Source organism: Heloderma suspectum, chromosome 1 (genome assembly GCF_057233095.1).
Source record: "Heloderma suspectum isolate Gila_16-S chromosome 1, 16-S_ref, whole genome shotgun sequence".
Lineage (NCBI taxonomy): Eukaryota > Metazoa > Chordata > Lepidosauria > Squamata > Helodermatidae > Heloderma > Heloderma suspectum.
The window spans coordinates 25060712-25069095 of NC_139458.1; positions in this window are offsets into that span (position 1 = coordinate 25060712).

Below are 8384 nucleotides of genomic sequence, written 5' to 3' on the forward strand. Positions count from 1 at the left end.
ATGTCAGCTTTCTGGATCATCCTCCCTATGGCGTGTCAGGCTGCAATGTTTTATTCTTTTAGGTACCTGGCTAAAACTTCAGCCTTCCAGAAGGCTTTTGGCTGACTGAGCCTTACTGTTCAGTTTTAATTCACCTGCTAGTGTAAACTGCTGCTGTTTGTTGATAAAATAAACTTCATGATGATGATGCCAACAATAACCAGTGAGAGCCAGTGTGGTGTAGTGGCTAGAGTGTTGGACTGGGAGTTGGGAGATCCAGGTTGTGGTCCCCACTCAGCTGTGGAAGCTCACTGGGTGACTTTGGGCCAGTCACAGACTCTCAGCCCAACCCACCTCACAGGGTTGTTGTTATGAGGATAAAATGGAGGAGGATTATGTATGCTGCCTTGAGTTCCTTAAGGAGGAAAAAAGGCGGGATATAAATCTAATAAATAAATAAACAATGATAACATTTCATTCATTTCATTTATTAGATTTCCATTAAAATAAAAAAATCCATTAAAATACAGTATATAGTGTATAAAACCATTCACATAGTGACATAGAACAAAATCGCACACACCACCACCACCACCACCACCACCACAACAACATATATCGAAAACAATGTAAAACAATGGAATTGTATTTTTGTGCATCCTTTGATTGTTATTTAAAAATGTGGGGGAACAATACCCCACCCTTCCACTGCAATCACAAAGCACAGGATGGCTATGATGACAGCTGATTTTGAATCTTGCGAGAAGTTGTTTATATTTTATAATATTTTATTGACATTACCTTTTCAGTTGCTTTCATTTTATTGTGCATTTATTGAGAAAATGTATACCCCTGCACTTCCACTGCAGTCCCAATGCCCAGGGCAGCTGTGCAATAGTTGATTTTTGTATTTTGTCAGCTGTTCAAATTTTATAATGTTTTATTGGTCTTATCTTGTGAGCTGCTTTGAGTTTATTTTGGGATAAAAGAAAAGTGTGTTGTTGTTGTTGTTGTTTTGTTTTGTTTTGGTTTTGGTTTTCAATCATTTACTATGGCTTGGATCCAAAGGTGCTCTTTTGAGAACAGAAGGCATCGTGATCCATTCATGCCTGGATTTCCTCCAGTGACCCCCTCATCTTATAACCCCTGTGCCCCATACCATGGTGGTTTGGAATAGGGATGTTGCAGGAGTCCGAGAGGGGGTAGAGTCTGGCAGATTCCCTGCCACTCGGGCTCCCAGACTCCTGTCTGCAGACTGCCACCACTTACCTGACATGTTCAGCTCCCTGGGTGAGCTGGCAGGAAGTCCACAGGTGCCCAGCGAGCAGCGTGTAGCCGCCTGACTTCTCAGTGTGGCTCATTACATGGGGGCCATAAAGCAGCCATTTATGTAAGATTATGCCTATTAAGTAAAACGACGAGCCGCCATTTTAACGCGAAATGGCAGCTCACTTTGGAGTGGAGCAGCTGCACGCCTCTCACTGAGCCCTTGCGGATCGCCCATCAGCTCGACCAGGGAGCTGAACAGGGTGGGTAAGTGGCAGGGGTCTTTCGAGCAGTGCGCAGGGTGGACACAGGATGGTTCACCCATCGCTAGTGTGGAAAATGTCCTGACCCTCAGTAGGGCTTATGAGGGTGGACGCAGGCTGCTGCTGGGAAGACGGGAGAAAAAGACCTGTTGTACATGAACAAAGTTCCATTCAGGTTCCAAGTGCAAATGTTTCCCCCTTAAAAGTGCAAATAAATAAATAAACAAAACATCATACAACAACTAAACAAAACAGTTCTAAAAACTAGCGATGGGCAAAATTAATTTTTGCCTCAGCTTAATTTGGAATCAGGTTCAGCAAACCAAGTTATTGTCCAACCCCTGCTGGCATCAGAAAATAGTTTGTGTGTTTTTCTAAATTCAGGTCCAAAATTCAGGCTGTCTCTCTCTCTGATGACATCATCAGAGGGGTGATGGGGTCCAAATGATGACCTATAAATCAGTACGTGGCATGGGACCTGCACAGCAAGAAGACAAACAAAAACAAACCCAGTCTCATCTGCTATTGCCAGGGAAGCCTGCGGAACATGCAGCTGTGGGCAAAATTAATACAGCTTGGACTCCGAAGTAGGCAAGGGAGACAAGTTACTGAGTTCTAGTGTGAGATGTCCAACTGCCAATGAATAGGACTGTCCAAATCAGCAAAATTTGGGCTTGCTCAGATTCTCTAAATTCCATCTTCTTTGCTTTTGAAGCTCATTCCAACTCAAGGATTGTAGCCAAATTCAAGTCTATATGTAAAAAAAGAGCCATTGGTCTGAATGCCAAAAGGACAGGTTAATCCTCCCCTATCTCCAATTAATAGGATTTCAGTTAGTAGAGGTAGGAAAAGGGTGTGCAAATCAGCACAATTCAAGCTTGCCAAACTTCTCCATATTTCATCTCGAAACTCATTCTGACTTGAGTCCGTATCAGATTGCAAGCTTTGGTGTGTTTTTTCTTTTTGTGTGAAAATCTGTGCATATTTCCATTAATATTTTCCCAAACGTACACATCAATTGTGCACATCTTTGAAATGTACACATTTAATCCCATTGATTAAAGTGTATTTGTGTGCATTTTTCAAAAGCATGCATTTTTCATGCACATTTTTCACATGCATGCATGCATTCTGTCGAATGCATTTTTTGGGTTCACAGATTACATTGTAAGCTTGGAAATCTATGGACTTTAACTGCAGATTGTGTCTGTGTTTGGTTTGGATGCCACAAACTGGGTGTATCCTGATCAAAAACAAACTGAAACGAATTTCTCATACATTCTGACCAATGAAAGCCCAGAAGAATCTGCCTGAATACCTTGTGACATCATGGAGGATCTTAGCATGCTATCAACTTATGAAGTTGCAGTTGCTATGCTCAGCAATCCAGAGTATTAGTCCTCTGGAAAATGGTAGAGAGCAGAACCAGGCTTGGGCCAAGATATTTTGCTGCCTGAAGTGGAACAGCAAATGGCCCCAGCAGCACCCCTCCAGAGTCGAGGTGCATATTATTTGAGGCTGGTCAAGTTCTTTTGGCACTTCAGGCAGGAAATCCCTCAAGCACCTTTCCCTGAGTGTAGAAATACAACATGGAGGGAGCAATCCTACGGCTGCTAGTCAGTGTCTAGACAGCCACAGGATATGTGGGTTTCCGGGAACTGACCTTGGATCCTGCGCGCCGAGGTCAGTTCCTGGAGAACCAACCTTCCCCCCATTCTGCGCTGCCTTAGAGGCAGCGTGGAATGGCCCTGCGCTCTGCACTCGGAAGAGGAACACAGAGTGGCCAAAACGAGGCGTTCCAGGGGGTATTCCAGGGTGGGGAAGGGGGAAAAGGCCGGTACGACACATTCTATGTGTTGTCCTGCAGCCTCCTCCCCCACTACACCTTCCCGCAGCTAGACAGCCAAAATCAGCTGTCTAGACACAAATGCAGGGCTGGAGAAGCATGAAGGGAACGATCCCCTCCATGCTTCTCCTGGCCTGAGTTGGATAGGCGGTCGCCTCCAAGTTCGGAGGCAGCTGCCTACCCCCATAGGATTGTGCCCTAAATACAGCTGAACTAAACATTTGGCCCTTAGAAATTTCTGCAGTTTCAGGGGGTTTGGAGGAGGGAAAGACCCTCCTGATCTTCTCTTTTCAGTGTGGGAGGATCAGGGTTTACGTCGCTTGCTTAGATTTTGTATGAGGTGGTGAGGATTCCTTTTTTCTCCTCCTCCCACTTCATAAAAGCAACCCTGAGCTGTCACTGCAAAGCTCAGCAGCCTTACTGCCATTCCAATGCAAATAGGGGCCAGAATGCCCCATGGGAACTCCGTGATGTCATCACAGAGCCATCTTCCCATGGGGCATGGCCCCTGTTTGCATAGCAACAGTAGCATGGCTACAGAGCTCTGCGCCAAAGTTGCAGCAGTGGCTGGGCTTTGTTTTTATTAAGTGTGTGTGTGGGGGGGGAAGCACTGCCACCTTATTTCTTATTTATTACTTACATTTTTAACCCACCCAATAACTCATGTTCTCTGGGAGGATTAGAAACAGTTCAACTAAAATGCCATAGAACAGTTCAAAATATAAACTATAATACAAATATGTAAAAGTAAAATACGGTATAATGCAAAACAATAAACCACACAGGAATCAATAGAACAGCCATAAAAATCTAGGACTAGGTCTCTAATGTGTCTGGGAGAAAAGAAAGGTATTTGCCTAGTGCCAAAAAGATGGCTGTGCCCTGTTTTTATTAAGTGGAGGGGACCAATTTTGTTTTAACTACTTTTGTTTAAACACCCTAAATAATTTGGAGTCGTTGGCAAACTTGGCCACTTCACTGCTCACCCCTGATTATGGATGTTAGAGAATTCTGCCACGGACAAGAATCCGGCCCCCTGGAGTCCGTGGCGGAATGGAGCAATCCCCCCCGCCACCCCGTGAAATTGTCCCGGGACAGACCCTACCTGGTGTCGGCCATCTGGTCCGTCCACTGCCCCTGGTCTGCGGCCGCGAATGGCTGCCCCGGTCTGCAGCTGCCATTTGCGTCCCTGCATTAGCCGTGATAGGCTATGTATATATTTACATAGCCTATCACGAAAAGAGCAGGGACGCAAATAGCGTAGCAGCCGCCATTTGCATCCCTGCTCTTTGCTGTGATAGGCTACGTAAATATATACGTAGACTATGACGGCTAACGAAGGGACGCAAAATGGCGGCCGCAACAGAGGCCACCATTTGTGGCCGCAGCCCAGCAGCAGACAGAGGTCTGGCTGCAGGCAGCTCTGGCTGGCATCTTGAGCCGGCCAGGGAGGATTCCGGGGTGAGGGATGGATCACCTCCCCCCTCCGTGGATGCCCTGGACCGGAATGGGGTAAGTAATTCATACACCCCTACTCCCAATTCCACTTGATTTATGAACAGGTTGAAAAGCATTGATCCTAATACAGATCCTTGTGGGACCCCACTATTTACTTCTCTGATAAAGATTTATTACCTCAGTGAAAAAAACTGGGCCTGAAATTCTCAGTTATATTTTACTACCACGTTGCTGTCAAGGGCTCCTTGGAGGCCTCTCTCAGTCTAATCCAGTAGCCAAGTCCAGACACAGATAAAGGGATTCCTTTCAAAGCTTTATTCTTCTTTTACAACTTAACAACTATACTGTTTGCAACTAGATCTGAGCAGTACAGTACCTATGCCCTAAGTTGGAACAGTTGGTCCCCATTTGAAAGGGAATCACTGGCAAACCCCTGAACTTAAGGACTAGGGAGAGTCCCTCCCCTTTTCCCTTGGATCCTCTGGGTGCAGCCATTGTTTGCGCGCCAACCGGGCACTACGCCTCCTTTCCGCGCCCTCCATCTGGTGCCACTCTCTGCGTCGGCGTCGCGCATCCACCAAGTCTGCTATCTGCACTCGGTCACTCCCTGGACTGCTTTCTAAGCTAGGAATGCTGGTGGGAGGAATCTCCGTCAGCTGTTGGCCCTGGGAAAGAGGAGCGCGCTCCTCTCCCAGGAGCGACTGCTCTTCCACAGAATCAGAACTACTCTGGGACTCCATGGGCTCAGTGTCCACCCTGACATCATCCCCGCTCCCATGAGGCCCCCCCTCGTGCTCCTCCCCTGGGGCCCCAGGTTTGTGGGGGTACAGCTGGTGGAAGCGCCTCAGCAGCAATGGAGCATGCACATTTTCCGCGGGTTCTCAGGATCGCTCATCAGGCCCGTACCCCTTCCAGTCCACCAGATATTGCAAGCGGCCACGAGAAAGGCGAGAGTCCAGAATCTCCGCGACCTCAAACTCCTCCTCCCCCTCCACCAGCACTGGCGGCGGGGGGGAGCCGACCGAGTGATGAGGGTCGCCAGAAACCAGGGGGGACAGCAAGGACCGATGAAAAACAGGATGGATCTTCATGGAGGGTGGGAGAGCCAGGCGAAAAGCAACAGGGTTAATCTGGGCCGTAATCTGGAAAGGCCCTGTGCGGCGAGGCGCGAGCTTCCTTGCGGGTGAATGAGAGGGGAGGTATTGGGTGGACAACCAAACCCAGTCTCCCGGTTGCAGAGACGGACCCAGCTGGCACCGCTGGTCTGCAGAGGCCCTGTAGGCTGTCTTGGCTTGCTCAAGGGAGTCCTGTAAGAGGTGGTGTACCGCTCGCAACTCCTCTAAAATGTCCTGGGCCACTGGCACCGAAGAGGGAGCTAGGGTGGACGGGAAAGCCTTGGGGTGGTAACCAAAATTGGCAAAAAATGGAGTTTGGCAGGTGGAAGCATGGCAGGCATTGTTATAAGCAAATTCTGCGAGAGGCAGCAAGGAAAACCCGTCATCCTGCTGGTAATTTCCATAACAGCGCAGATATTGCTCCAGAGTTGCATTGGTGCGCTCGGTCTGACCGTCCATCTGTGGATGGTGGGCGGAGGAAAGACGGAGCGTCACATGGAGCAACGCCAGTAGCTCCCTCCAGAAATGGGCAGTGAATTGGGCCCCCCTTTCGGAAATGGGACCCTCGGGCCATCTGTGGAGGCGGAAAACCTGTGCCACGAACAGCTCTGCCATCTCCCTGGCTGTGGGCAACCCAGAGCAGGGGATGAGATGGGCCATCTTAGAAAACAAATCCACCACCACCAGAATAGTGGTCTTAACGTGTGAGCGAGGCAAGTCAGTGATGAAGTCAAGGGAGAGCAGTTTCCAAGGTCCTGAGGGGGTAGGCAGGGGGTGAAGCAAGCCTGTGGGCTTTCCTGAAGGGGCCTTCGCCCGCTGGCAGGTTGGGCAGGAGGCGACATAGGACTTGACGTCCTGACACACACGAGGCCACCAAAAATCCCTCGTCACTCCATGCAAGGTCTTGGCGACACCAAAATGCCCAGCTGTGGGGGAGTCGTGGCACTGATGGAGGACCTTCTCGCGGAGGGGTCTAGAAGGCACATAGACCCGGCTGGAATGGTAAAGCAGGCCACCTCTCAAAGAGAAGGGGGTAGAGTGGGGGGGGCAGAGGCTAGCCCCAATTCGTCCACCTTTGTGCGAACAAAAGCATCCTGAGCCTGTGCAGAGAGAAGGAGCTCCTCCCAAGAATGAGGCACTGCAGCTGCCGCCAGGCCTTGGGTGGGAAGAATCGGGGGGGGGGGAGTTTCCTCACTCCCTGACTGGAGGTCAGGCTTACGAGAAAGAGCATCCGCTTGTAGGTTGTCTGAGGCCTTCACATGGCAAATCTTAAGGTGGAACCGAGAAAAAAAAGCGACCACTTAATCTGCCGCTGGTTTAAGGCACGGGCTGTCTGAAGATGTTCGAGGTTGCGATGGTCGGTTCTAACTTGGACTGGGTGCTGCGCCCCCTCCAGGAGATGATGCCAGGTCTCCAAAGCGGACTTGATGGCCAACAGTTCCTTCTCCCAGATGGTATAATTCCTCTCAGACATGGTCAGTTTCCTGGAGTGGTAGACGCAGGGTTGCAGCCCACCGCCCTCCCGATCTGGCTGAAAGAGCACCGCCCCCACTGCGAAGTCAGAGGCATCAGTTTGCACTACAAAAGGCTTCCTCGGGTCGGGATGTAACAGGATCGGCTCAGAACTGAAAAGCTTCTTAAGTTCCTCGAAAGCCTGTTGGGCAGATGCCGTCCAATGAAAAGGAGATTTCTTGCCCTTAAGGAGGTCCATGAGAGGAGAAGTGAGCCGAGCAAAACTGGGCAGGAACTTTCTGTAAAAATTAGCAAAACCCAGAAAACGTTGCAAGTCCTTCTTGGTGGATGGAGCCTGCCAGGAGAGGACAGCCTGGACCTTTGCAGGATCCATCCTGATACCGTCAGGCGAAATAATGTAGCCAAGAAAGTCCAAAGAGGTTAGGTCAAACGCACATTTCTCCAGCTTGGCATAAAGATGGTTCTCGCGGAGGCGCTGGAGTACAGTAGAGACATGGAGCTGATGGGCATCGGAGTCCTCAGAAAATATAAGTAAATCATCGAGATAAACAATGAGGAAAGTGTCCAAATAGTCCCTGAAGATGGCATTAATAAAACGCGAAAAAGTGGGGGGGGGGCCGCAGGTGAGCCCAAAAGGCATTACTAGGTATTCATACGCTCCGTACCGGGTCCCGAAACAGGTCTTCCACTCATCCCCCTCCCGGATTCGAATGAGATTGTATGCGTTACGCAGGTCCAACTTTGTGAAAAACTTGGCTCGCCCCAGGCGCTCCAGCATCTCAGGTATGAGGGGGAGGGGGTACTTGTCAGGGATGGAAATGGAATTTAGATTTCTGAAATTGTGCACCGGGCCGAGCTCTCCAGATCTCTTGGCCACAAAGAAGGTAGGAGCGCAGGCGGGGGAGGAGGAGGGGCGAATGAAACCGCGTTTGAGATTTGTGTCCAAAAACTCCCGCAGAGCTCGAAGTTCTGGCTCCGACATCG